The sequence below is a fragment of the Chiloscyllium punctatum genome, chromosome 3 (genome assembly GCF_047496795.1).
Source record: "Chiloscyllium punctatum isolate Juve2018m chromosome 3, sChiPun1.3, whole genome shotgun sequence".
NCBI classification, from domain to species: Eukaryota; Metazoa; Chordata; class Chondrichthyes; order Orectolobiformes; family Hemiscylliidae; genus Chiloscyllium; species Chiloscyllium punctatum.
The window spans coordinates 25,882,486-25,909,782 of NC_092741.1; the positions used below are offsets into that span (position 1 = coordinate 25,882,486).

Consider the following 27,297-nt stretch of genomic DNA (forward strand, 5'->3'; position numbering starts at 1 on the left):
CCCTCTTTCTTGCTGATTTTGGCAGCGCTCCGCTCTCCTCCCCTCCCTGTCTCCTGCCTGCAGCGGCAGCAAAAATAACCTGTCGCTGCATTGCGTGCGTGGCCCAACACGAGTGCAGAGGGGTGACTTGAGCAGCCCCTGCTGGCGGAAAAAGCCTACTGCACCTGGTATTCCCAGGCGGTCTCCCATCCAAGTACTAACCAGGCCTGAGTCTGCTTAGCTTCCGAGATCAGACGAGATCGGGCGTTTTCAGACTAGTATGGCCGAAGGCGCTGGCCCCTGCCTTTTCTCCCCACTTCAAGGCGTGCTGGCCAGCCACATTTTCTTTGCTGCTCTTTCTCTTGATCCCCTTTGGTTTTTTTTTCTCTCTTTTCTCTTTGCTCTTCCTCCTCCGTGCGTGCTTCCCTCCCTCCCTCCCTCCCTCCAGCTAGCCCTTGCCCACCAGGCTCCTGTCGTCTCCCACATCCCCACACAGGCCGACTGCAAGACCTCCCCCTGCTTCATAGGGCTGCAGCCTGCATTCTCTCATCCTTCCACACTCCTCCACGCCTCCATTTCGGAATGGCAGGCAGTGACCAGTGGGGTACCGCAGGGATCAGTACTGGGACCGCAGCTTTTTACAATATATGTTCATGATATAGAAGATGCTATTAGCAATAACATTAGCAAATTTGCTGATGATACTGAGCTGGGTGGCAGGGTGAAATGTGATGAGGATGTTAGGAGATTACCGGGTGACCTGGACAAGTTAGGTGAGTGGTCAGATGCATGGCAGATGCACTTTAATGTGGATAAATGGATGCTTATCCACTTTGGTGGCAAGAACAGGAAGGCAGATTACTACCTAAATGGAATCAATTTCGGTCAAGGGACAGTACCGAGAGATCTGGGGGTTCTTGTACACCACTCAATGAAGGTAAGCATGCAGGTACAGCAGGTAGTGAAGAAGGCTAATAGCATGCTGGCCTTCATAACAAGAGGGATCGAGTACAGAAGCAAAGAGGTTCTTCTGCAGGTGTACAGGGCCCTGGTGAGACCACACCTGGAGTACTGTGTGCAGTTCTGGTCTCCAAATTTGAGGAGAGACATTCCGGCTATTGAGGGAGTGCAGCGTAGGTTGACGAGGTCAATTCCTGGAATGGCGGGATTACCTTACACTGAAAGACTGGAGCGACTGGGCTCGTGTACCCTTGAGTTTAGAAGACTGAGAGGGGATCTGGTTGAGACATATAAGATTATCAAAGGATTGGACACTCTGGCGGCAGGAAACGTGAGTGCCGAAACAGAGGACACAGCTTAAAAATACGGGGTAGACCGTTTAGGACAGAGATGAGGAGAAACGTCTTCACCCAGAGAGTGGTGGCTGTGTGGAATGCTCTGCCCCAGAGGGCAGTGGAGGCCCAGTCTCTGGATTCATTGAAGAAAGAGTTGGACAGAGCTCTCAAGGATAGTGGAATCAAGGCTTATGGAGATAAGGCAGGAACAGGATACTGATTAAGGATGATCAGCCATGATCATATTGAATGGTGGTGCAGGCTCCAAGGGCAGAATGGCCAACTCCTGCACCTATTGTCTATTGCCCTCCTTTCCTGACTGCCAGCCGCAGACAGCGTGCAGCCCCAATCCCTTTCTTTCCCTCTTTCTTGCTGATTTTGGCAGCGCTCCGCTCTCCTCCCCTCCCTGTCTCCTGCCTGCAGCGGCAGCAAAAATAACCTGTCGCTGCATTGCGTGCGTGGCCCAACACGAGTGCAGAGGGGTGACTTGAGCAGCCCCTGCTGGCGGAAAAAGCCTACTGCACCTGGTATTCCCAGGCGGTCTCCCATCCAAGTACTAACCAGGCCTGAGTCTGCTTAGCTTCCGAGATCAGACGAGATCGGGCGTTTTCAGACTAGTATGGCCGTAGGCGCTGGCCCCTGCCTTTTCTCCCCACTTCAAGGCGTGCTGGCCAGCCACATTTTCTTTGCTGCTCTTTCTCTTGATCCCCTTTGGTTTTTTTTTCTCTCTTTTCTCTTTGCTCTTCCTCCTCCGTGCGTGCTTCCCTCCCTCCCTCCCTCCCTCCAGCTAGCCCTTGCCCACCAGGCTCCTGTCGTCTCCCACATCCCCACACAGGCCGACTGCAAGACCTCCCCCTGCTTCATAGGGCTGCAGCCTGCATTCTCTCATCCTTCCACACTCCTCCACGCCTCCATTTCGGAATGGCAGGCAGTGACCAGTGGGGTACCGCAGGGATCAGTACTGGGACCGCAGCTTTTTACAATATATGTTCATGATATAGAAGATGCTATTAGCAATAACATTAGCAAATTTGCTGATGATACTGAGCTGGGTGGCAGGGTGAAATGTGATGAGGATGTTAGGAGATTACCGGGTGACCTGGACAAGTTAGGTGAGTGGTCAGATGCATGGCAGATGCACTTTAATGTGGATAAATGGATGCTTATCCACTTTGGTGGCAAGAACAGGAAGGCAGATTACTACCTAAATGGAATCAATTTCGGTCAAGGGACAGTACCGAGAGATCTGGGGGTTCTTGTACACCACTCAATGAAGGTAAGCATGCAGGTACAGCAGGTAGTGAAGAAGGCTAATAGCATGCTGGCCTTCATAACAAGAGGGATCGAGTACAGAAGCAAAGAGGTTCTTCTGCAGGTGTACAGGGCCCTGGTGAGACCACACCTGGAGTACTGTGTGCAGTTCTGGTCTCCAAATTTGAGGAGAGACATTCCGGCTATTGAGGGAGTGCAGCGTAGGTTGACGAGGTCAATTCCTGGAATGGCGGGATTACCTTACACTGAAAGACTGGAGCGACTGGGCTCGTGTACCCTTGAGTTTAGAAGACTGAGAGGGGATCTGGTTGAGACATATAAGATTATCAAAGGATTGGACACTCTGGCGGCAGGAAACGTGAGTGCCGAAACAGAGGACACAGCTTAAAAATACAGGGTAGACCGTTTAGGACAGAGATGAGGAGAAACGTCTTCACCCAGAGAGTGGTGGCTGTGTGGAATGCTCTGCCCCAGAGGGCAGTGGAGGCCCAGTCTCTGGATTCATTGAAGAAAGAGTTGGACAGAGCTCTCAAGGATAGTGGAATCAAGGCTTATGGAGATAAGGCAGGAACAGGATACTGATTAAGGATGATCAGCCATGATCATATTGAATGGTGGTGCAGGCTCCAAGGGCAGAATGGCCAACTCCTGCACCTATTGTCTATTGCCCTCCTTTCCTGACTGCCAGCCGCAGACAGCGTGCAGCCCCAATCCCTTTCTTTCCCTCTTTCTTGCTGATTTTGGCAGCGCTCCGCTCTCCTCCCCTCCCTGTCTCCTGCCTGCAGCGGCAGCAAAAATAACCTGTCGCTGCATTGCGTGCGTGGCCCAACACGAGTGCAGAGGGGTGACTTGAGCAGCCCCTGCTGGCGGAAAAAGCCTACTGCACCTGGTATTCCCAGGCGGTCTCCCATCCAAGTACTAACCAGGCCTGAGTCTGCTTAGCTTCCGAGATCAGACGAGATCGGGCGTTTTCAGACTAGTATGGCCGTAGGCGCTGGCCCCTGCCTTTTCTCCCCACTTCAAGGCGTGCTGGCCAGCCACATTTTCTTTGCTGCTCTTTCTCTTGATCCCCTTTGTTTTTTTTTTCTCTCTTTTCTCTTTGCTCTTCCTCCTCCGTGCGTGCTTCCCTCCCTCCCTCCCTCCCTCCAGCTAGCCCTTGCCCACCAGGCTCCTGTCGTCTCCCACATCCCCACACAGGCCGACTGCAAGACCTCCCCCTGCTTCATAGGGCTGCAGCCTGCATTCTCTCATCCTTCCACACTCCTCCACGCCTCCATTTCGGAATGGCAGGCAGTGACCAGTGGGGTACCGCAGGGATCAGTACTGGGACCGCAGCTTTTTACAATATATGTTCATGATATAGAAGATGCTATTAGCAATAACATTAGCAAATTTGCTGATGATACTGAGCTGGGTGGCAGGGTGAAATGTGATGAGGATGTTAGGAGATTACCGGGTGACCTGGACAAGTTAGGTGAGTGGTCAGATGCATGGCAGATGCACTTTAATGTGGATAAATGGATGCTTATCCACTTTGGTGGCAAGAACAGGAAGGCAGATTACTACCTAAATGGAATCAATTTCGGTCAAGGGACAGTACCGAGAGATCTGGGGGTTCTTGTACACCACTCAATGAAGGTAAGCATGCAGGTACAGCAGGTAGTGAAGAAGGCTAATAGCATGCTGGCCTTCATAACAAGAGGGATCGAGTACAGAAGCAAAGAGGTTCTTCTGCAGGTGTACAGGGCCCTGGTGAGACCACACCTGGAGTACTGTGTGCAGTTCTGGTCTCCAAATTTGAGGAGAGACATTCCGGCTATTGAGGGAGTGCAGCGTAGGTTGACGAGGTCAATTCCTGGAATGGCGGGATTACCTTACACTGAAAGACTGGAGCGACTGGGCTCGTGTACCCTTGAGTTTAGAAGACTGAGAGGGGATCTGGTTGAGACATATAAGATTATCAAAGGATTGGACACTCTGGCGGCAGGAAACGTGAGTGCCGAAACAGAGGACACAGCTTAAAAATACAGGGTAGACCGTTTAGGACAGAGATGAGGAGAAACGTCTTCACCCAGAGAGTGGTGGCTGTGTGGAATGCTCTGCCCCAGAGGGCAGTGGAGGCCCAGTCTCTGGATTCATTGAAGAAAGAGTTGGACAGAGCTCTCAAGGATAGTGGAATCAAGGCTTATGGAGATAAGGCAGGAACAGGATACTGATTAAGGATGATCAGCCATGATCATATTGAATGGTGGTGCAGGCTCCAAGGGCAGAATGGCCAACTCCTGCACCTATTGTCTATTGCCCTCCTTTCCTGACTGCCAGCCGCAGACAGCGTGCAGCCCCAATCCCTTTCTTTCCCTCTTTCTTGCTGATTTTGGCAGCGCTCCGCTCTCCTCCCCTCCCTGTCTCCTGCCTGCAGCGGCAGCAAAAATAACCTGTCGCTGCATTGCGTGCGTGGCCCAACACGAGTGCAGAGGGGTGACTTGAGCAGCCCCTGCTGGCGGAAGAAGCCTACTGCACCTGGTATTCCCAGGCGGTCTCCCATCCAAGTACTACCCAGGCCTGAGTCTGCTTAGCTTCCGAGATCAGACGAGATCGGGCGTTTTCAGACTAGTATGGCCGTAGGCGCTGGCCCCTGCCTTTTCTCCCCACTTCAAGGCGTGCTGGCCAGCCACATTTTCTTTGCTGCTCTTTCTCTTGATCCCCTTTGTTTTTTTTTTCTCTCTTTTCTCTTTGCTCTTCCTCCTCCGTGCGTGCTTCCCTCCCTCCCTCCCTCCCTCCAGCTAGCCCTTGCCCACCAGGCTCCTGTCGTCTCCCATATCCCCACACAGGCCGACTGCAAGACCTCCCCCTGCTTCATAGGGCTGCAGCCTGCATTCTCTCATCCTTCCACACTCCTCCACGCCTCCATTTCGGAATGGCAGGCAGTGACCAGTGGGGTACCGCAGGGATCAGTACTGGGACCGCAGCTTTTTACAATATATGTTCATGATATAGAAGATGCTATTAGCAATAACATTAGCAAATTTGCTGATGATACTGAGCTGGGTGGCAGGGTGAAATGTGATGAGGATGTTAGGAGATTACCGGGTGACCTGGACAAGTTAGGTGAGTGGTCAGATGCATGGCAGATGCACTTTAATGTGGATAAATGGATGCTTATCCACTTTGGTGGCAAGAACAGGAAGGCAGATTACTACCTAAATGGAATCAATTTCGGTCAAGGGACAGTACCGAGAGATCTGGGGGTTCTTGTACACCACTCAATGAAGGTAAGCATGCAGGTACAGCAGGTAGTGAAGAAGGCTAATAGCATGCTGGCCTTCATAACAAGAGGGATCGAGTACAGAAGCAAAGAGGTTCTTCTGCAGGTGTACAGGGCCCTGGTGAGACCACACCTGGAGTACTGTGTGCAGTTCTGGTCTCCAAATTTGAGGAGAGACATTCCGGCTATTGAGGGAGTGCAGCGTAGGTTGACGAGGTCAATTCCTGGAATGGCGGGATTACCTTACACTGAAAGACTGGAGCGACTGGGCTCGTGTACCCTTGAGTTTAGAAGACTGAGAGGGGATCTGGTTGAGACATATAAGATTATCAAAGGATTGGACACTCTGGCGGCAGGAAACGTGAGTGCCGAAACAGAGGACACAGCTTAAAAATACAGGGTAGACCGTTTAGGACAGAGATGAGGAGAAACGTCTTCACCCAGAGAGTGGTGGCTGTGTGGAATGCTCTGCCCCAGAGGGCAGTGGAGGCCCAGTCTCTGGATTCATTGAAGAAAGAGTTGGACAGAGCTCTCAAGGATAGTGGAATCAAGGCTTATGGAGATAAGGCAGGAACAGGATACTGATTAAGGATGATCAGCCATGATCATATTGAATGGTGGTGCAGGCTCCAAGGGCAGAATGGCCAACTCCTGCACCTATTGTCTATTGCCCTCCTTTCCTGACTGCCAGCCGCAGACAGCGTGCAGCCCCAATCCCTTTCTTTCCCTCTTTCTTGCTGATTTTGGCAGCGCTCCGCTCTCCTCCCCTCCCTGTCTCCTGCCTGCAGCGGCAGCAAAAATAACCTGTCGCTGCATTGCGTGCGTGGCCCAACACGAGTGCAGAGGGGTGACTTGAGCAGCCCCTGCTGGCGGAAAAAGCCTACTGCACCTGGTATTCCCAGGCGGTCTCCCATCCAAGTACTAACCAGCCTGAGTCTGCTTAGCTTCCGAGATCAGACGAGATCGGGCGTTTTCAGACTAGTATGGCCGAAGGCGCTGGCCCCTGCCTTTTCTCCCCACTTCAAGGCGTGCTGGCCAGCCACATTTTCTTTGCTGCTCTTTCTCTTGATCCCCTTTGTTTTTTTTTTCTCTCTTTTCTCTTTGCTCTTCCTCCTCCGTGCGTGCTTCCCTCCCTCCCTCCCTCCCTCCAGCTAGCCCTTGCCCACCAGGCTCCTGTCGTCTCCCACATCCCCACACAGGCCGACTGCAAGACCTCCCCCTGCTTCATAGGGCTGCAGCCTGCATTCTCTCATCCTTCCACACTCCTCCACGCCTCCATTTCGGAATGGCAGGCAGTGACCAGTGGGGTACCGCAGGGATCAGTACTGGGACCGCAGCTTTTTACAATATATGTTCATGATATAGAAGATGCTATTAGCAATAACATTAGCAAATTTGCTGATGATACTGAGCTGGGTGGCAGGGTGAAATGTGATGAGGATGTTAGGAGATTACCGGGTGACCTGGACAAGTTAGGTGAGTGGTCAGATGCATGGCAGATGCACTTTAATGTGGATAAATGGATGCTTATCCACTTTGGTGGCAAGAACAGGAAGGCAGATTACTACCTAAATGGAATCAATTTCGGTCAAGGGACAGTACCGAGAGATCTGGGGGTTCTTGTACACCACTCAATGAAGGTAAGCATGCAGGTACAGCAGGTAGTGAAGAAGGCTAATAGCATGCTGGCCTTCATAACAAGAGGGATCGAGTACAGAAGCAAAGAGGTTCTTCTGCAGGTGTACAGGGCCCTGGTGAGACCACACCTGGAGTACTGTGTGCAGTTCTGGTCTCCAAATTTGAGGAGAGACATTCCGGCTATTGAGGGAGTGCAGCGTAGGTTGACGAGGTCAATTCCTGGAATGGCGGGATTACCTTACACTGAAAGACTGGAGCGACTGGGCTCGTGTACCCTTGAGTTTAGAAGACTGAGAGGGGATCTGGTTGAGACATATAAGATTATCAAAGGATTGGACACTCTGGCGGCAGGAAACGTGAGTGCCGAAACAGAGGACACAGCTTAAAAATACAGGGTAGACCGTTTAGGACAGAGATGAGGAGAAACGTCTTCACCCAGAGAGTGGTGGCTGTGTGGAATGCTCTGCCCCAGAGGGCAGTGGAGGCCCAGTCTCTGGATTCATTGAAGAAAGAGTTGGACAGAGCTCTCAAGGATAGTGGAATCAAGGCTTATGGAGATAAGGCAGGAACAGGATACTGATTAAGGATGATCAGCCATGATCATATTGAATGGTGGTGCAGGCTCCAAGGGCAGAATGGCCAACTCCTGCACCTATTGTCTATTGCCCTCCTTTCCTGACTGCCAGCCGCAGACAGCGTGCAGCCCCAATCCCTTTCTTTCCCTCTTTCTTGCTGATTTTGGCAGCGCTCCGCTCTCCTCCCCTCCCTGTCTCCTGCCTGCAGCGGCAGCAAAAATAACCTGTCGCTGCATTGCGTGCGTGGCCCAACACGAGTGCAGAGGGGTGACTTGAGCAGCCCCTGCTGGCGGAAAAAGCCTACTGCACCTGGTATTCCCAGGCGGTCTCCCATCCAAGTACTAACCAGGCCTGAGTCTGCTTAGCTTCCGAGATCAGACGAGATCGGGCGCTTTCAGACTAGTATGGCCGAAGGCGCTGGCCCCTGCCTTTTCTCCCCACTTCAAGGCGTGCTGGCCAGCCACATTTTCTTTGCTGCTCTTTCTCTTGATCCCCTTTGTTTTTTTTTTCTCTCTTTTCTCTTTGCTCTTCCTCCTCCGTGCGTGCTTCCCTCCCTCCCTCCCTCCCTCCAGCTAGCCCTTGCCCACCAGGCTCCTGTCGTCTCCCACATCCCCACACAGGCCGACTGCAAGACCTCCCCCTGCTTCATAGGGCTGCAGCCTGCATTCTCTCATCCTTCCACACTCCTCCATGCCTCCATTTCGGAATGGCAGGCAGTGACCAGTGGGGTACCGCAGGGATCAGTACTGGGACCGCAGCTTTTTACAATATATGTTCATGATATAGAAGATGCTATTAGCAATAACATTAGCAAATTTGCTGATGATACTGAGCTGGGTGGCAGGGTGAAATGTGATGAGGATGTTAGGAGATTACCGGGTGACCTGGACAAGTTAGGTGAGTGGTCAGATGCATGGCAGATGCACTTTAATGTGGATAAATGGATGCTTATCCACTTTGGTGGCAAGAACAGGAAGGCAGATTACTACCTAAATGGAATCAATTTCGGTCAAGGGACAGTACCGAGAGATCTGGGGGTTCTTGTACACCACTCAATGAAGGTAAGCATGCAGGTACAGCAGGTAGTGAAGAAGGCTAATAGCATGCTGGCCTTCATAACAAGAGGGATCGAGTACAGAAGCAAAGAGGTTCTTCTGCAGGTGTACAGGGCCCTGGTGAGACCACACCTGGAGTACTGTGTGCAGTTCTGGTCTCCAAATTTGAGGAGAGACATTCCGGCTATTGAGGGAGTGCAGCGTAGGTTGACGAGGTCAATTCCTGGAATGGCGGGATTACCTTACACTGAAAGACTGGAGCGACTGGGCTCGTGTACCCTTGAGTTTAGAAGACTGAGAGGGGATCTGGTTGAGACATATAAGATTATCAAAGGATTGGACACTCTGGCGGCAGGAAACGTGAGTGCCGAAACAGAGGACACAGCTTAAAAATACGGGGTAGACCGTTTAGGACAGAGATGAGGAGAAACGTCTTCACCCAGAGAGTGGTGGCTGTGTGGAATGCTCTGCCCCAGAGGGCAGTGGAGGCCCAGTCTCTGGATTCATTGAAGAAAGAGTTGGACAGAGCTCTCAAGGATAGTGGAATCAAGGCTTATGGAGATAAGGCAGGAACAGGATACTGATTAAGGATGATCAGCCATGATCATATTGAATGGTGGTGCAGGCTCCAAGGGCAGAATGGCCAACTCCTGCACCTATTGTCTATTGCCCTCCTTTCCTGACTGCCAGCCGCAGACAGCGTGCAGCCCCAATCCCTTTCTTTCCCTCTTTCTTGCTGATTTTGGCAGCGCTCCGCTCTCCTCCCCTCCCTGTCTCCTGCCTGCAGCGGCAGCAAAAATAACCTGTCGCTGCATTGCGTGCGTGGCCCAACACGAGTGCAGAGGGGTGACTTGAGCAGCCCCTGCTGGCGGAAAAAGCCTACTGCACCTGGTATTCCCAGGCGGTCTCCCATCCAAGTACTAACCAGGCCTGAGACTGCTTAGCTTCCGAGATCAGACGAGATCGGGCGTTTTCAGACTAGTATGGCCGAAGGCGCTGGCCCCTGCCTTTTCTCCCCACTTCAAGGCGTGCTGGCCAGCCACATTTTCTTTGCTGCTCTTTCTCTTGATCCCCTTTGTTTTTTTTTTCTCTCTTTTCTCTTTGCTCTTCCTCCTCCGTGCGTGCTTCCCTCCCTCCCTCCCTCCCTCCAGCTAGCCCTTGCCCACCAGGCTCCTGTCGTCTCCCACATCCCCACACAGGCCGACTGCAAGACCTCCCCCTGCTTCATAGGGCTGCAGCCTGCATTCTCTCATCCTTCCACACTCCTCCACGCCTCCATTTCGGAATGGCAGGCAGTGACCAGTGGGGTACCGCAGGGATCAGTACTGGGACCGCAGCTTTTTACAATATATGTTCATGATATAGAAGATGCTATTAGCAATAACATTAGCAAATTTGCTGATGATACTGAGCTGGGTGGCAGGGTGAAATGTGATGAGGATGTTAGGAGATTACCGGGTGACCTGGACAAGTTAGGTGAGTGGTCAGATGCATGGCAGATGCACTTTAATGTGGATAAATGGATGCTTATCCACTTTGGTGGCAAGAACAGGAAGGCAGATTACTACCTAAATGGAATCAATTTCGGTCAAGGGACAGTACCGAGAGATCTGGGGGTTCTTGTACACCACTCAATGAAGGTAAGCATGCAGGTACAGCAGGTAGTGAAGAAGGCTAATAGCATGCTGGCCTTCATAACAAGAGGGATCGAGTACAGAAGCAAAGAGGTTCTTCTGCAGGTGTACAGGGCCCTGGTGAGACCACACCTGGAGTACTGTGTGCAGTTCTGGTCTCCAAATTTGAGGAGAGACATTCCGGCTATTGAGGGAGTGCAGCGTAGGTTGACGAGGTCAATTCCTGGAATGGCGGGATTACCTTACACTGAAAGACTGGAGCGACTGGGCTCGTGTACCCTTGAGTTTAGAAGACTGAGAGGGGATCTGGTTGAGACATATAAGATTATCAAAGGATTGGACACTCTGGCGGCAGGAAACGTGAGTGCCGAAACAGAGGACACAGCTTAAAAATACAGGGTAGACCGTTTAGGACAGAGATGAGGAGAAACGTCTTCACCCAGAGAGTGGTGGCTGTGTGGAATGCTCTGCCCCAGAGGGCAGTGGAGGCCCAGTCTCTGGATTCATTGAAGAAAGAGTTGGACAGAGCTCTCAAGGATAGTGGAATCAAGGCTTATGGAGATAAGGCAGGAACAGGATACTGATTAAGGATGATCAGCCATGATCATATTGAATGGTGGTGCAGGCTCCAAGGGCAGAATGGCCAACTCCTGCACCTATTGTCTATTGCCCTCCTTTCCTGACTGCCAGCCGCAGACAGCGTGCAGCCCCAATCCCTTTCTTTCCCTCTTTCTTGCTGATTTTGGCAGCGCTCCGCTCTCCTCCCCTCCCTGTCTCCTGCCTGCAGCGGCAGCAAAAATAACCTGTCGCTGCATTGCGTGCGTGGCCCAACACGAGTGCAGAGGGGTGACTTGAGCAGCCCCTGCTGGCGGAAAAAGCCTACTGCACCTGGTATTCCCAGGCGGTCTCCCATCCAAGTACTAACCAGGCCTGAGTCTGCTTAGCTTCCGAGATCAGACGAGATCGGGCGTTTTCAGACTAGTATGGCCGAAGGCGCTGGCCCCTGCCTTTTCTCCCCACTTCAAGGCGTGCTGGCCAGCCACATTTTCTTTGCTGCTCTTTCTCTTGATCCCCTTTGGTTTTTTTTTCTCTCTTTTCTCTTTGCTCTTCCTCCTCCGTGCGTGCTTCCCTCCCTCCCTCCCTCCCTCCAGCTAGCCCTTGCCCACCAGGCTCCTGTCGTCTCCCACATCCCCACACAGGCCGACTGCAAGACCTCCCCCTGCTTCATAGGGCTGCAGCCTGCATTCTCTCATCCTTCCACACTCCTCCACGCCTCCATTTCGGAATGGCAGGCAGTGACCAGTGGGGTACCGCAGGGATCAGTACTGGGACCGCAGCTTTTTACAATATATGTTCATGATATAGAAGATGCTATTAGCAATAACATTAGCAAATTTGCTGATGATACTGAGCTGGGTGGCAGGGTGAAATGTGATGAGGATGTTAGGAGATTACCGGGTGACCTGGACAAGTTAGGTGAGTGGTCAGATGCATGGCAGATGCACTTTAATGTGGATAAATGGATGCTTATCCACTTTGGTGGCAAGAACAGGAAGGCAGATTACTACCTAAATGGAATCAATTTCGGTCAAGGGACAGTACCGAGAGATCTGGGGGTTCTTGTACACCACTCAATGAAGGTAAGCATGCAGGTACAGCAGGTAGTGAAGAAGGCTAATAGCATGCTGGCCTTCATAACAAGAGGGATCGAGTACAGAAGCAAAGAGGTTCTTCTGCAGGTGTACAGGGCCCTGGTGAGACCACACCTGGAGTACTGTGTGCAGTTCTGGTCTCCAAATTTGAGGAGAGACATTCCGGCTATTGAGGGAGTGCAGCGTAGGTTGACGAGGTCAATTCCTGGAATGGCGGGATTACCTTACACTGAAAGACTGGAGCGACTGGGCTCGTGTACCCTTGAGTTTAGAAGACTGAGAGGGGATCTGGTTGAGACATATAAGATTATCAAAGGATTGGACACTCTGGCGGCAGGAAACGTGAGTGCCGAAACAGAGGACACAGCTTAAAAATACAGGGTAGACCGTTTAGGACAGAGATGAGGAGAAACGTCTTCACCCAGAGAGTGGTGGCTGTGTGGAATGCTCTGCCCCAGAGGGCAGTGGAGGCCCAGTCTCTGGATTCATTGAAGAAAGAGTTGGACAGAGCTCTCAAGGATAGTGGAATCAAGGCTTATGGAGATAAGGCAGGAACAGGATACTGATTAAGGATGATCAGCCATGATCATATTGAATGGTGGTGCAGGCTCCAAGGGCAGAATGGCCAACTCCTGCACCTATTGTCTATTGTCCTCCTTTCCTGACTGCCAGCCGCAGACAGCGTGCAGCCCCAATCCCTTTCTTTCCCTCTTTCTTGCTGATTTTGGCAGCGCTCCGCTCTCCTCCCCTCCCTGTCTCCTGCCTGCAGCGGCAGCAAAAATAACCTGTCGCTGCATTGCGTGCGTGGCCCAACACGAGTGCAGAGGGGTGACTTGAGCAGCCCCTGCTGGCGGAAAAAGCCTACTGCACCTGGTATTCCCAGGCGGTCTCCCATCCAAGTACTAACCAGGCCTGAGTCTGCTTAGCTTCCGAGATCAGACGAGATCAGGCGTTTTCAGACTAGTATGGCCGTAGGCGCTGGCCCCTGCCTTTTCTCCCCACTTCAAGGCGTGCTGGCCAGCCACATTTTCTTTGCTGCTCTTTCTCTTGATCCCCTTTGTTTTTTTTTTCTCTCTTTTCTCTTTGCTCTTCCTCCTCCGTGCGTGCTTCCCTCCCTCCCTCCCTCCCTCCAGCTAGCCCTTGCCCACCAGGCTCCTGTCGTCTCCCACATCCCCACACAGGCCAACTGCAAGACCTCCCCCTGCTTCATAGGGCTGCAGCCTGCATTCTCTCATCCTTCCACACTCCTCCACGCCTCCATTTCGGAATGGCAGGCAGTGACCAGTGGGGTACCGCAGGGATCAGTACTGGGACCGCAGCTTTTTACAATATATGTTCATGATATAGAAGATGCTATTAGCAATAACATTAGCAAATTTGCTGATGATACTGAGCTGGGTGGCAGGGTGAAATGTGATGAGGATGTTAGGAGATTACCGGGTGACCTGGACAAGTTAGGTGAGTGGTCAGATGCATGGCAGATGCACTTTAATGTGGATAAATGGATGCTTATCCACTTTGGTGGCAAGAACAGGAAGGCAGATTACTACCTAAATGGAATCAATTTCGGTCAAGGGACAGTACCGAGAGATCTGGGGGTTCTTGTACACCACTCAATGAAGGTAAGCATGCAGGTACAGCAGGTAGTGAAGAAGGCTAATAGCATGCTGGCCTTCATAACAAGAGGGATCGAGTACAGAAGCAAAGAGGTTCTTCTGCAGGTGTACAGGGCCCTGGTGAGACCACACCTGGAGTACTGTGTGCAGTTCTGGTCTCCAAATTTGAGGAGAGACATTCCGGCTATTGAGGGAGTGCAGCGTAGGTTGACGAGGTCAATTCCTGGAATGGCGGGATTACCTTACACTGAAAGACTGGAGCGACTGGGCTCGTGTACCCTTGAGTTTAGAAGACTGAGAGGGGATCTGGTTGAGACATATAAGATTATCAAAGGATTGGACACTCTGGCGGCAGGAAACGTGAGTGCCGAAACAGAGGACACAGCTTAAAAATACAGGGTAGACCGTTTAGGACAGAGATGAGGAGAAACGTCTTCACCCAGAGAGTGGTGGCTGTGTGGAATGCTCTGCCCCAGAGGGCAGTGGAGGCCCAGTCTCTGGATTCATTGAAGAAAGAGTTGGACAGAGCTCTCAAGGATAGTGGAATCAAGGCTTATGGAGATAAGGCAGGAACAGGATACTGATTAAGGATGATCAGCCATGATCATATTGAATGGTGGTGCAGGCTCCAAGGGCAGAATGGCCAACTCCTGCACCTATTGTCTATTGCCCTCCTTTCCTGACTGCCAGCCGCAGACAGCGTGCAGCCCCAATCCCTTTCTTTCCCTCTTTCTTGCTGATTTTGGCAGCGCTCCGCTCTCCTCCCCTCCCTGTCTCCTGCCTGCAGCGGCAGCAAAAATAACCTGTCGCTGCATTGCGTGCGTGGCCCAACACGAGTGCAGAGGGGTGACTTGAGCAGCCCCTGCTGGCGGAAAAAGCCTACTGCACCTGGTATTCCCAGGCGGTCTCCCATCCAAGTACTAACCAGGCCTGAGTCTGCTTAGCTTCCGAGATCAGACGAGATCGGGCGTTTTCAGACTAGTATGGCCGTAGGCGCTGGCCCCTGCCTTTTCTCCCCACTTCAAGGCGTGCTGGCCAGCCACATTTTCTTTGCTGCTCTTTCTCTTGATCCCCTTTGTTTTTTTTTTCTCTCTTTTCTCTTTGCTCTTCCTCCTCCGTGCGTGCTTCCCTCCCTCCCTCCCTCCCTCCAGCTAGCCCTTGCCCACCAGGCTCCTGTCGTCTCCCACATCCCCACACAGGCCGACTGCAAGACCTCCCCCTGCTTCATAGGGCTGCAGCCTGCATTCTCTCATCCTTCCACACTCCTCCACGCCTCCATTTCGGAATGGCAGGCAGTGACCAGTGGGGTACCGCAGGGATCAGTACTGGGACCGCAGCTTTTTACAATATATGTTCATGATATAGAAGATGCTATTAGCAATAACATTAGCAAATTTGCTGATGATACTGAGCTGGGTGGCAGGGTGAAATGTGATGAGGATGTTAGGAGATTACCGGGTGACCTGGACAAGTTAGGTGAGTGGTCAGATGCATGGCAGATGCACTTTAATGTGGATAAATGGATGCTTATCCACTTTGGTGGCAAGAACAGGAAGGCAGATTACTACCTAAATGGAATCAATTTCGGTCAAGGGACAGTACCGAGAGATCTGGGGGTTCTTGTACACCACTCAATGAAGGTAAGCATGCAGGTACAGCAGGTAGTGAAGAAGGCTAATAGCATGCTGGCCTTCATAACAAGAGGGATCGAGTACAGAAGCAAAGAGGTTCTTCTGCAGGTGTACAGGGCCCTGGTGAGACCACACCTGGAGTACTGTGTGCAGTTCTGGTCTCCAAATTTGAGGAGAGACATTCCGGCTATTGAGGGAGTGCAGCGTAGGTTGACGAGGTCAATTCCTGGAATGGCGGGATTACCTTACACTGAAAGACTGGAGCGACTGGGCTCGTGTACCCTTGAGTTTAGAAGACTGAGAGGGGATCTGGTTGAGACATATAAGATTATCAAAGGATTGGACACTCTGGCGGCAGGAAACGTGAGTGCCGAAACAGAGGACACAGCTTAAAAATACAGGGTAGACCGTTTAGGACAGAGATGAGGAGAAACGTCTTCACCCAGAGAGTGGTGGCTGTGTGGAATGCTCTGCCCCAGAGGGCAGTGGAGGCCCAGTCTCTGGATTCATTGAAGAAAGAGTTGGACAGAGCTCTCAAGGATAGTGGAATCAAGGCTTATGGAGATAAGGCAGGAACAGGATACTGATTAAGGATGATCAGCCATGATCATATTGAATGGTGGTGCAGGCTCCAAGGGCAGAATGGCCAACTCCTGCACCTATTGTCTATTGCCCTCCTTTCCTGACTGCCAGCCGCAGACAGCGTGCAGCCCCAATCCCTTTCTTTCCCTCTTTCTTGCTGATTTTGGCAGCGCTCCGCTCTCCTCCCCTCCCTGTCTCCTGCCTGCAGCGGCAGCAAAAATAACCTGTCGCTGCATTGCGTGCGTGGCCCAACACGAGTGCAGAGGGGTGACTTGAGCAGCCCCTGCTGGCGGAAAAAGCCTACTGCACCTGGTATTCCCAGGCGGTCTCCCATCCAAGTACTAACCAGGCCTGAGTCTGCTTAGCTTCCGAGATCAGACGAGATCGGGCGTTTTCAGACTAGTATGGCCGTAGGCGCTGGCCCCTGCCTTTTCTCCCCACTTCAAGGCGTGCTGGCCAGCCACATTTTCTTTGCTGCTCTTTCTCTTGATCCCCTTTGTTTTTTTTTTCTCTCTTTTCTCTTTGCTCTTCCTCCTCCGTGCGTGCTTCCCTCCCTCCCTCCCTCCCTCCAGCTAGCCCTTGCCCACCAGGCTCCTGTCGTCTCCCACATCCCCACACAGGCCGACTGCAAGACCTCCCCCTGCTTCATAGGGCTGCAGCCTGCATTCTCTCATCCTTCCACACTCCTCCACGCCTCCATTTCGGAATGGCAGGCAGTGACCTGTGGGGTACCGCAGGGATCAGTACTGGGACCGCAGCTTTTTACAATATATGTTCATGATATAGAAGATGCTATTAGCAATAACATTAGCAAATTTGCTGATGATACTGAGCTGGGTGGCAGGGTGAAATGTGATGAGGATGTTAGGAGATTACCGGGTGACCTGGACAAGTTAGGTGAGTGGTCAGATGCATGGCAGATGCACTTTAATGTGGATAAATGGATGCTTATCCACTTTGGTGGCAAGAACAGGAAGGCAGATTACTACCTAAATGGAATCAATTTCGGTCAAGGGACAGTACCGAGAGATCTGGGGGTTCTTGTACACCACTCAATGAAGGTAAGCATGCAGGTACAGCAGGTAGTGAAGAAGGCTAATAGCATGCTGGCCTTCATAACAAGAGGGATCGAGTACAGAAGCAAAGAGGTTCTTCTGCAGGTGTACAGGGCCCTGGTGAGACCACACCTGGAGTACTGTGTGCAGTTCTGGTCTCCAAATTTGAGGAGAGACATTCCGGCTATTGAGGGAGTGCAGCGTAGGTTGACGAGGTCAATTCCTGGAATGGCGGGATTACCTTACACTGAAAGACTGGAGCGACTGGGCTCGTGTACCCTTGAGTTTAGAAGACTGAGAGGGGATCTGGTTGAGACATATAAGATTATCAAAGGATTGGACACTCTGGCGGCAGGAAACGTGAGTGCCGAAACAGAGGACACAGCTTAAAAATACAGGGTAGACCGTTTAGGACAGAGATGAGGAGAAACGTCTTCACCCAGAGAGTGGTGGCTGTGTGGAATGCTCTGCCCCAGAGGGCAGTGGAGGCCCAGTCTCTGGATTCATTGAAGAAAGAGTTGGACAGAGCTCTCAAGGATAGTGGAATCAAGGCTTATGGAGATAAGGCAGGAACAGGATACTGATTAAGGATGATCAGCCATGATCATATTGAATGGTGGTGCAGGCTCCAAGGGCAGAATGGCCAACTCCTGCACCTATTGTCTATTGCCCTCCTTTCCTGACTGCCAGCCGCAGACAGCGTGCAGCCCCAATCCCTTTCTTTCCCTCTTTCTTGCTGATTTTGGCAGCGCTCCGCTCTCCTCCCCTCCCTGTCTCCTGCCTGCAGCGGCAGCAAAAATAACCTGTCGCTGCATTGCGTGCGTGGCCCAACACGAGTGCAGAGGGGTGACTTGAGCAGCCCCTGCTGGCGGAAAAAGCCTACTGCACCTGGTATTCCCAGGCGGTCTCCCATCCAAGTACTAACCAGGCCTGAGTCTGCTTAGCTTCCGAGATCAGACGAGATCGGGCGTTTTCAGACTAGTATGGCCGTAGGCGCTGGCCCCTGCCTTTTCTCCCCACTTCAAGGCGTGCTGGCCAGCCACATTTTCTTTGCTGCTCTTTCTCTTGATCCCCTTTGTTTTTTTTTTCTCTCTTTTCTCTTTGCTCTTCCTCCTCCGTGCGTGCTTCCCTCCCTCCCTCCCTCCCTCCAGCTAGCCCTTGCCCACCAGGCTCCTGTCGTCTCCCACATCCCCACACAGGCCGACTGCAAGACCTCCCCCTGCTTCATAGGGCTGCAGCCTGCATTCTCTCATCCTTCCACACTCCTCCACGCCTCCATTTCGGAATGGCAGGCAGTGACCTGTGGGGTACCGCAGGGATCAGTACTGGGACCGCAGCTTTTTACAATATATGTTCATGATATAGAAGATGCTATTAGCAATAACATTAGCAAATTTGCTGATGATACTGAGCTGGGTGGCAGGGTGAAATGTGATGAGGATGTTAGGAGATTACCGGGTGACCTGGACAAGTTAGGTGAGTGGTCAGATGCATGGCAGATGCACTTTAATGTGGATAAATGGATGCTTATCCACTTTGGTGGCAAGAACAGGAAGGCAGATTACTACCTAAATGGAATCAATTTCGGTCAAGGGACAGTACCGAGAGATCTGGGGGTTCTTGTACACCACTCAATGAAGGTAAGCATGCAGGTACAGCAGGTAGTGAAGAAGGCTAATAGCATGCTGGCCTTCATAACAAGAGGGATCGAGTACAGAAGCAAAGAGGTTCTTCTGCAGGTGTACAGGGCCCTGGTGAGACCACACCTGGAGTACTGTGTGCAGTTCTGGTCTCCAAATTTGAGGAGAGACATTCCGGCTATTGAGGGAGTGCAGCGTAGGTTGACGAGGTCAATTCCTGGAATGGCGGGATTACCTTACACTGAAAGACTGGAGCGACTGGGCTCGTGTACCCTTGAGTTTAGAAGACTGAGAGGGGATCTGGTTGAGACATATAAGATTATCAAAGGATTGGACACTCTGGCGGCAGGAAACGTGAGTGCCGAAACAGAGGACACAGCTTAAAAATACAGGGTAGACCGTTTAGGACAGAGATGAGGAGAAACGTCTTCACCCAGAGAGTGGTGGCTGTGTGGAATGCTCTGCCCCAGAGGGCAGTGGAGGCCCAGTCTCTGGATTCATTGAAGAAAGAGTTGGACAGAGCTCTCAAGGATAGTGGAATCAAGGCTTATGGAGATAAGGCAGGAACAGGATACTGATTAAGGATGATCAGCCATGATCATATTGAATGGTGGTGCAGGCTCCAAGGGCAGAATGGCCAACTCCTGCACCTATTGTCTATTGCCCTCCTTTCCTGACTGCCAGCCGCAGACAGCGTGCAGCCCCAATCCCTTTCTTTCCCTCTTTCTTGCTGATTTTGGCAGCGCTCCGCTCTCCTCCCCTCCCTGTCTCCTGCCTGCAGCGGCAGCAAAAATAACCTGTCGCTGCATTGCGTGCGTGGCCCAACACGAGTGCAGAGGGGTGACTTGAGCAGCCCCTGCTGGCGGAAAAAGCCTACTGCACCTGGTATTCCCAGGCGGTCTCCCATCCAAGTACTAACCAGGCCTGAGTCTGCTTAGCTTCCGAGATCAGACGAGATCGGGCGTTTTCAGACTAGTATGGCCGTAGGCGCTGGCCCCTGCCTTTTCTCCCCACTTCAAGGCGTGCTGGCCAGCCACATTTTCTTTGCTGCTCTTTCTCTTGATCCCCTTTGTTTTTTTTTTCTCTCTTTTCTCTTTGCTCTTCCTCCTCCGTGCGTGCTTCCCTCCCTCCCTCCCTCCCTCCAGCTAGCCCTTGCCCACCAGGCTCCTGTCGTCTCCCACATCCCCACACAGGCCGACTGCAAGACCTCCCCCTGCTTCATAGGGCTGCAGCCTGCATTCTCTCATCCTTCCACACTCCTCCACGCCTCCATTTCGGAATGGCAGGCAGTGACCTGTGGGGTACCGCAGGGATCAGTACTGGGACCGCAGCTTTTTACAATATATGTTCATGATATAGAAGATGCTATTAGCAATAACATTAGCAAATTTGCTGATGATACTGAGCTGGGTGGCAGGGTGAAATGTGATGAGGATGTTAGGAGATTACCGGGTGACCTGGACAAGTTAGGTGAGTGGTCAGATGCATGGCAGATGCACTTTAATGTGGATAAATGGATGCTTATCCACTTTGGTGGCAAGAACAGGAAGGCAGATTACTACCTAAATGGAATCAATTTCGGTCAAGGGACAGTACCGAGAGATCTGGGGGTTCTTGTACACCACTCAATGAAGGTAAGCATGCAGGTACAGCAGGTAGTGAAGAAGGCTAATAGCATGCTGGCCTTCATAACAAGAGGGATCGAGTACAGAAGCAAAGAGGTTCTTCTGCAGGTGTACAGGGCCCTGGTGAGACCACACCTGGAGTACTGTGTGCAGTTCTGGTCTCCAAATTTGAGGAGAGACATTCCGGCTATTGAGGGAGTGCAGCGTAGGTTGACGAGGTCAATTCCTGGAATGGCGGGATTACCTTACACTGAAAGACTGGAGCGACTGGGCTCGTGTACCCTTGAGTTTAGAAGACTGAGAGGGGATCTGGTTGAGACATATAAGATTATCAAAGGATTGGACACTCTGGCGGCAGGAAACGTGAGTGCCGAAACAGAGGACACAGCTTAAAAATACGGGGTAGACCGTTTAGGACAGAGATGAGGAGAAACGTCTTCACCCAGAGAGTGGTGGCTGTGTGGAATGCTCTGCCCCAGAGGGCAGTGGAGGCCCAGTCTCTGGATTCATTGAAGAAAGAGTTGGACAGAGCTCTCAAGGATAGTGGAATCAAGGCTTATGGAGATAAGGCAGGAACAGGATACTGATTAAGGATGATCAGCCATGATCATATTGAATGGTGGTGCAGGCTCCAAGGGCAGAATGGCCAACTCCTGCACCTATTGTCTATTGCCCTCCTTTCCTGACTGCCAGCCGCAGACAGCGTGCAGCCCCAATCCCTTTCTTTCCCTCTTTCTTGCTGATTTTGGCAGCGCTCCGCTCTCCTCCCCTCCCTGTCTCCTGCCTGCAGCGGCAGCAAAAATAACCTGTCGCTGCATTGCGTGCGTGGCCCAACACGAGTGCAGAGGGGTGACTTGAGCAGCCCCTGCTGGCGGAAAAAGCCTACTGCACCTGGTATTCCCAGGCGGTCTCCCATCCAATTACTAACCAGGCCTGAGTCTGCTTAGCTTCCGAGATCAGACGAGATCGGGCGTTTTCAGACTAGTACGGCCGTAGGCACTGGCCCCTGCCTTTTCTCCCCACTTCAAGGCGTGCTGGCCAGCCACATTTTCTTTGCTGCTCTTTCTCTTGATCCCCTTTGTTATTTTTTTCTCTCTTTTCTCTTTGATCTTCCTCCTCCGTGCGTGCTTCCCTCCCTCCCTCCCTCCCTCCAGCTAGCCCTTGCCCACCAGGCTCCTGTCGTCTCCCACATCCCCACACAGGCCGACTGCAAGACCTCCCCCTGCTTCATAGGGCTGCAGCCTGCATTCTCTCATCCTTCCACACTCCTCCACGCCTCCATTTCGGAATGGCAGGCAGTGACCTGTGGGGTACCGCAGGGATCAGTACTGGGACCGCAGCTTTTTACAATATATGTTCATGATATAGAAGATGCTATTAGCAATAACATTAGCAAATTTGCTGATGATACTGAGCTGGGTGGCAGGGTGAAATGTGATGAGGATGTTAGGAGATTACCGGGTGACCTGGACAAGTTAGGTGAGTGGTCAGATGCATGGCAGATGCACTTTAATGTGGATAAATGGATGCTTATCCACTTTGGTGGCAAGAACAGGAAGGCAGATTACTACCTAAATGGAATCAATTTCGGTCAAGGGACAGTACCGAGAGATCTGGGGGTTCTTGTACACCACTCAATGAAGGTAAGCATGCAGGTACAGCAGGTAGTGAAGAAGGCTAATAGCATGCTGGCCTTCATAACAAGAGGGATCGAGTACAGAAGCAAAGAGGTTCTTCTGCAGGTGTACAGGGCCCTGGTGAGACCACACCTGGAGTACTGTGTGCAGTTCTGGTCTCCAAATTTGAGGAGAGACATTCCGGCTATTGAGGGAGTGCAGCGTAGGTTGACGAGGTCAATTCCTGGAATGGCGGGATTACCTTACACTGAAAGACTGGAGCGACTGGGCTCGTGTACCCTTGAGTTTAGAAGACTGAGAGGGGATCTGGTTGAGACATATAAGATTATCAAAGGATTGGACACTCTGGCGGCAGGAAACGTGAGTGCCGAAACAGAGGACACAGCTTAAAAATACGGGGTAGACCGTTTAGGACAGAGATGAGGAGAAACGTCTTCACCCAGAGAGTGGTGGCTGTGTGGAATGCTCTGCCCCAGAGGGCAGTGGAGGCCCAGTCTCTGGATTCATTGAAGAAAGAGTTGGACAGAGCTCTCAAGGATAGTGGAATCAAGGCTTATGGAGATAAGGCAGGAACAGGATACTGATTAAGGATGATCAGCCATGATCATATTGAATGGTGGTGCAGGCTCCAAGGGCAGAATGGCCAACTCCTGCACCTATTGTCTATTGCCCTCCTTTCCTGACTGCCAGCCGCAGACAGCGTGCAGCCCCAATCCCTTTCTTTCCCTCTTTCTTGCTGATTTTGGCAGCGCTCCGCTCTCCTCCCCTCCCTGTCTCCTGCCTGCAGCGGCAGCAAAAATAACCTGTCGCTGCATTGCGTGCGTGGCCCAACACGAGTGCAGAGGGGTGACTTGAGCAGCCCCTGCTGGCGGAAAAAGCCTACTGCACCTGGTATTCCCAGGCGGTCTCCCATCCAAGTACTAACCAGGCCTGAGTCTGCTTAGCTTCCGAGATCAGACAAGATCAGGCGTTTTCAGACTAGTATGGCCGTAGGCGCGGGCCCCTGCCTTTTCTCCCCACTTCAAGGCGTGCTGGCCAGCCACATTTTCTTTGCTGCTCTTTCTCTTGATCCCCTTTGTTTTTTTTTTCTCTCTTTTCTCTTTGCTCTTCCTCCTCCGTGCGTGCTTCCCTCCCTCCCTCCAGCTAGCCCTTGCCCACCAGGCTCCTGTCGTCTCCCACATCCCCACACAGGCCGACTGCAAGACCTCCCCCTGCTTCATAGGGCTGCAGCCTGCATTCTCTCATCCTTCCACACTCCTCCACGCCTCCATTTCGGAATGGCAGGCAGTGACCTGTGGGGTACCGCAGGGATCAGTACTGGGACCGCAGCTTTTTACAATATATGTTCATGATATAGAAGATGCTATTAGCAATAACATTAGCAAATTTGCTGATGATACTGAGCTGGGTGGCAGGGTGAAATGTGATGAGGATGTTAGGAGATTACCGGGTGACCTGGACAAGTTAGGTGAGTGGTCAGATGCATGGCAGATGCACTTTAATGTGGATAAATGGATGCTTATCCACTTTGGTGGCAAGAACAGGAAGGCAGATTACTACCTAAATGGAATCAATTTCGGTCAAGGGACAGTACCGAGAGATCTGGGGGTTCTTGTACACCACTCAATGAAGGTAAGCATGCAGGTACAGCAGGTAGTGAAGAAGGCTAATAGCATGCTGGCCTTCATAACAAGAGGGATCGAGTACAGAAGCAAAGAGGTTCTTCTGCAGGTGTACAGGGCCCTGGTGAGACCACACCTGGAGTACTGTGTGCAGTTCTGGTCTCCAAATTTGAGGAGAGACATTCCGGCTATTGAGGGAGTGCAGCGTAGGTTGACGAGGTCAATTCCTGGAATGGCGGGATTACCTTACACTGAAAGACTGGAGCGACTGGGCTCGTGTACCCTTGAGTTTAGAAGACTGAGAGGGGATCTGGTTGAGACATATAAGATTATCAAAGGATTGGACACTCTGGCGGCAGGAAACGTGAGTGCCGAAACAGAGGACACAGCTTAAAAATACGGGGTAGACCGTTTAGGACAGAGATGAGGAGAAACGTCTTCACCCAGAGAGTGGTGGCTGTGTGGAATGCTCTGCCCCAGAGGGCAGTGGAGGCCCAGTCTCTGGATTCATTGAAGAAAGAGTTGGACAGAGCTCTCAAGGATAGTGGAATCAAGGCTTATGGAGATAAGGCAGGAACAGGATACTGATTAAGGATGATCAGCCATGATCATATTGAATGGTGGTGCAGGCTCCAAGGGCAGAATGGCCAACTCCTGCACCTATTGTCTATTGCCCTCCTTTCCTGACTGCCAGCCGCAGACAGCGTGCAGCCCCAATCCCTTTCTTTCCCTCTTTCTTGCTGATTTTGGCAGCGCTCCGCTCTCCTCCCCTCCCTGTCTCCTGCCTGCAGCGGCAGCAAAAATAACCTGTCGCTGCATTGCGTGCGTGGCCCAACACGAGTGCAGAGGGGTGACTTGAGCAGCCCCTGCTGGCGGAAAAAGCCTACTGCACCTGGTATTCCCAGGCGGTCTCCCATCCAAGTACTAACCAGGCCTGAGTCTGCTTAGCTTCCGAGATCAGACAAGATCAGGCGTTTTCAGACTAGTATGGCCGTAGGCGCGGGCCCCTGCCTTTTCTCCCCACTTCAAGGCGTGCTGGCCAGCCACATTTTCTTTGCTGCTCTTTCTCTTGATCCCCTTTGTTTTTTTTTTCTCTCTTTTCTCTTTGCTCTTCCTCCTCCGTGCGTGCTTCCCTCCCTCCCTCCAGCTAGCCCTTGCCCACCAGGCTCCTGTCGTCTCCCACATCCCCACACAGGCCGACTGCAAGACCTCCCCCTGCTTCATAGGGCTGCAGCCTGCATTCTCTCATCCTTCCACACTCCTCCACGCCTCCATTTCGGAATGGCAGGCAGTGACCTGTGGGGTACCGCAGGGATCAGTACTGGGACCGCAGCTTTTTACAATATATGTTCATGATATAGAAGATGCTATTAGCAATAACATTAGCAAATTTGCTGATGATACTGAGCTGGGTGGCAGGGTGAAATGTGATGAGGATGTTAGGAGATTACCGGGTGACCTGGACAAGTTAGGTGAGTGGTCAGATGCATGGCAGATGCACTTTAATGTGGATAAATGGATGCTTATCCACTTTGGTGGCAAGAACAGGAAGGCAGATTACTACCTAAATGGAATCAATTTCGGTCAAGGGACAGTACCGAGAGATCTGGGGGTTCTTGTACACCACTCAATGAAGGTAAGCATGCAGGTACAGCAGGTAGTGAAGAAGGCTAATAGCATGCTGGCCTTCATAACAAGAGGGATCGAGTACAGAAGCAAAGAGGTTCTTCTGCAGGTGTACAGGGCCCTGGTGAGACCACACCTGGAGTACTGTGTGCAGTTCTGGTCTCCAAATTTGAGGAGAGACATTCCGGCTATTGAGGGAGTGCAGCGTAGGTTGACGAGGTCAATTCCTGGAATGGCGGGATTACCTTACACTGAAAGACTGGAGCGACTGGGCTCGTGTACCCTTGAGTTTAGAAGACTGAGAGGGGATCTGGTTGAGACATATAAGATTATCAAAGGATTGGACACTCTGGCGGCAGGAAACGTGAGTGCCGAAACAGAGGACACAGCTTAAAAATACGGGGTAGACCGTTTAGGACAGAGATGAGGAGAAACGTCTTCACCCAGAGAGTGGTGGCTGTGTGGAATGCTCTGCCCCAGAGGGCAGTGGAGGCCCAGTCTCTGGATTCATTGAAGAAAGAGTTGGACAGAGCTCTCAAGGATAGTGGAATCAAGGCTTATGGAGATAAGGCAGGAACAGGATACTGATTAAGGATGATCAGCCATGATCATATTGAATGGTGGTGCAGGCTCCAAGGGCAGAATGGCCAACTCCTGCACCTATTGTCTATTGCCCTCCTTTCCTGACTGCCAGCCGCAGACAGCGTGCAGCCCCAATCCCTTTCTTTCCCTCTTTCTTGCTGATTTTGGCAGCGCTCCGCTCTCCTCCCCTCCCTGTCTCCTGCCTGCAGCGGCAGCAAAAATAACCTGTCGCTGCATTGCGTGCGTGGCCCAACACGAGTGCAGAGGGGTGACTTGAGCAGCCCCTGCTGGCGGAAAAAGCCTACTGCACCTGGTATTCCCAGGCGGTCTCCCATCCAATTACTAACCAGGCCTGAGTCTGCTTAGCTTCCGAGATCAGACGAGATCGGGCGTTTTCCGACTAGTACGGCCGTAGGCACTGGCCCCTGCCTTTTCTCCCCACTTCAAGGCGTGCTGGCCAGCCACATTTTCTTTGCTGCTCTTTCTCTTGATCCCCTTTGTTTTTTTTTTCTCTCTTTTCTCTTTGCTCTTCCTCCTCCGTGCGTGCTTCCCTCCCTCCCTCCCTCCCTCCAGCTAGCCCTTGCCCACCAGGCTCCTGTCGTCTCCCACATCCCCACACAGGCCGACTGCAAGACCTCCCCCTGCTTCATAGGGCTGCAGCCTGCATTCTCTCATCCTTCCACACTCCTCCACGCCTCCATTTCGGAATGGCAGGCAGTGACCTGTGGGGTACCGCAGGGATCAGTACTGGGACCGCAGCTTTTTACAATATATGTTCATGATATAGAAGATGCTATTAGCAATAACATTAGCAAATTTGCTGATGATACTGAGCTGGGTGGCAGGGTGAAATGTGATGAGGATGTTAGGAGATTACCGGGTGACCTGGACAAGTTAGGTGAGTGGTCAGATGCATGGCAGATGCACTTTAATGTGGATAAATGGATGCTTATCCACTTTGGTGGCAAGAACAGGAAGGCAGATTACTACCTAAATGGAATCAATTTCGGTCAAGGGACAGTACCGAGAGATCTGGGGGTTCTTGTACACCACTCAATGAAGGTAAGCATGCAGGTACAGCAGGTAGTGAAGAAGGCTAATAGCATGCTGGCCTTCATAACAAGAGGGATCGAGTACAGAAGCAAAGAGGTTCTTCTGCAGGTGTACAGGGCCCTGGTGAGACCACACCTGGAGTACTGTGTGCAGTTCTGGTCTCCAAATTTGAGGAGAGACATTCCGGCTATTGAGGGAGTGCAGCGTAGGTTGACGAGGTCAATTCCTGGAATGGCGGGATTACCTTACACTGAAAGACTGGA

At 51.9% G+C, this 27,297-nt stretch overlaps 17 non-coding genes across 17 annotated transcripts; all 17 read right to left on the reverse strand.

Moving 5' to 3' along the window:
* Positions 1-152: 152 nt before the first annotated feature.
* Positions 153-271, reverse strand: LOC140467457 (5S ribosomal RNA). Its single transcript, XR_011955466.1, has one exon. It is a non-coding gene; the product is annotated as a 5S ribosomal RNA (ribosomal RNA).
* Positions 272-1,786: 1,515 nt separating this feature from the next.
* LOC140472530 (5S ribosomal RNA) lies at positions 1,787-1,905 on the reverse strand. Its single transcript, XR_011957700.1, has one exon. It is a non-coding gene; the product is annotated as a 5S ribosomal RNA (ribosomal RNA).
* A 1,515-nt stretch (positions 1,906-3,420) lies between these two features.
* LOC140472640 (5S ribosomal RNA) lies at positions 3,421-3,539 on the reverse strand. Its single transcript, XR_011957796.1, has one exon. It is a non-coding gene; the product is annotated as a 5S ribosomal RNA (ribosomal RNA).
* Positions 3,540-5,054: 1,515 nt separating this feature from the next.
* On the reverse strand, positions 5,055-5,173 carry LOC140475790 (5S ribosomal RNA). Its single transcript, XR_011960278.1, has one exon. It is a non-coding gene; the product is annotated as a 5S ribosomal RNA (ribosomal RNA).
* Positions 5,174-6,688: 1,515 nt separating this feature from the next.
* LOC140471080 (5S ribosomal RNA) lies at positions 6,689-6,806 on the reverse strand. The gene has a single exon (XR_011956848.1). It is a non-coding gene; the product is annotated as a 5S ribosomal RNA (ribosomal RNA).
* Positions 6,807-8,321: 1,515 nt separating this feature from the next.
* On the reverse strand, positions 8,322-8,440 carry LOC140475843 (5S ribosomal RNA). The gene has a single exon (XR_011960328.1). It is a non-coding gene; the product is annotated as a 5S ribosomal RNA (ribosomal RNA).
* A 1,515-nt stretch (positions 8,441-9,955) lies between these two features.
* Positions 9,956-10,074, reverse strand: LOC140469124 (5S ribosomal RNA). The gene has a single exon (XR_011955966.1). It is a non-coding gene; the product is annotated as a 5S ribosomal RNA (ribosomal RNA).
* Positions 10,075-11,589: 1,515 nt separating this feature from the next.
* Positions 11,590-11,708, reverse strand: LOC140467458 (5S ribosomal RNA). Its single transcript, XR_011955467.1, has one exon. It is a non-coding gene; the product is annotated as a 5S ribosomal RNA (ribosomal RNA).
* A 1,515-nt stretch (positions 11,709-13,223) lies between these two features.
* LOC140475859 (5S ribosomal RNA) lies at positions 13,224-13,342 on the reverse strand. The gene has a single exon (XR_011960344.1). It is a non-coding gene; the product is annotated as a 5S ribosomal RNA (ribosomal RNA).
* Positions 13,343-14,857: 1,515 nt separating this feature from the next.
* Positions 14,858-14,976, reverse strand: LOC140472752 (5S ribosomal RNA). The gene has a single exon (XR_011957838.1). It is a non-coding gene; the product is annotated as a 5S ribosomal RNA (ribosomal RNA).
* A 1,515-nt stretch (positions 14,977-16,491) lies between these two features.
* On the reverse strand, positions 16,492-16,610 carry LOC140472849 (5S ribosomal RNA). The gene has a single exon (XR_011957896.1). It is a non-coding gene; the product is annotated as a 5S ribosomal RNA (ribosomal RNA).
* A 1,515-nt stretch (positions 16,611-18,125) lies between these two features.
* LOC140472893 (5S ribosomal RNA) lies at positions 18,126-18,244 on the reverse strand. The gene has a single exon (XR_011957934.1). It is a non-coding gene; the product is annotated as a 5S ribosomal RNA (ribosomal RNA).
* A 1,515-nt stretch (positions 18,245-19,759) lies between these two features.
* LOC140472903 (5S ribosomal RNA) lies at positions 19,760-19,878 on the reverse strand. The gene has a single exon (XR_011957943.1). It is a non-coding gene; the product is annotated as a 5S ribosomal RNA (ribosomal RNA).
* Positions 19,879-21,393: 1,515 nt separating this feature from the next.
* On the reverse strand, positions 21,394-21,512 carry LOC140470286 (5S ribosomal RNA). Its single transcript, XR_011956472.1, has one exon. It is a non-coding gene; the product is annotated as a 5S ribosomal RNA (ribosomal RNA).
* A 1,515-nt stretch (positions 21,513-23,027) lies between these two features.
* LOC140469604 (5S ribosomal RNA) lies at positions 23,028-23,146 on the reverse strand. The gene has a single exon (XR_011956170.1). It is a non-coding gene; the product is annotated as a 5S ribosomal RNA (ribosomal RNA).
* Positions 23,147-24,653: 1,507 nt separating this feature from the next.
* LOC140469610 (5S ribosomal RNA) lies at positions 24,654-24,772 on the reverse strand. The gene has a single exon (XR_011956173.1). It is a non-coding gene; the product is annotated as a 5S ribosomal RNA (ribosomal RNA).
* A 1,507-nt stretch (positions 24,773-26,279) lies between these two features.
* LOC140471177 (5S ribosomal RNA) lies at positions 26,280-26,398 on the reverse strand. The gene has a single exon (XR_011956879.1). It is a non-coding gene; the product is annotated as a 5S ribosomal RNA (ribosomal RNA).
* Positions 26,399-27,297: the final 899 nt, after the last annotated feature.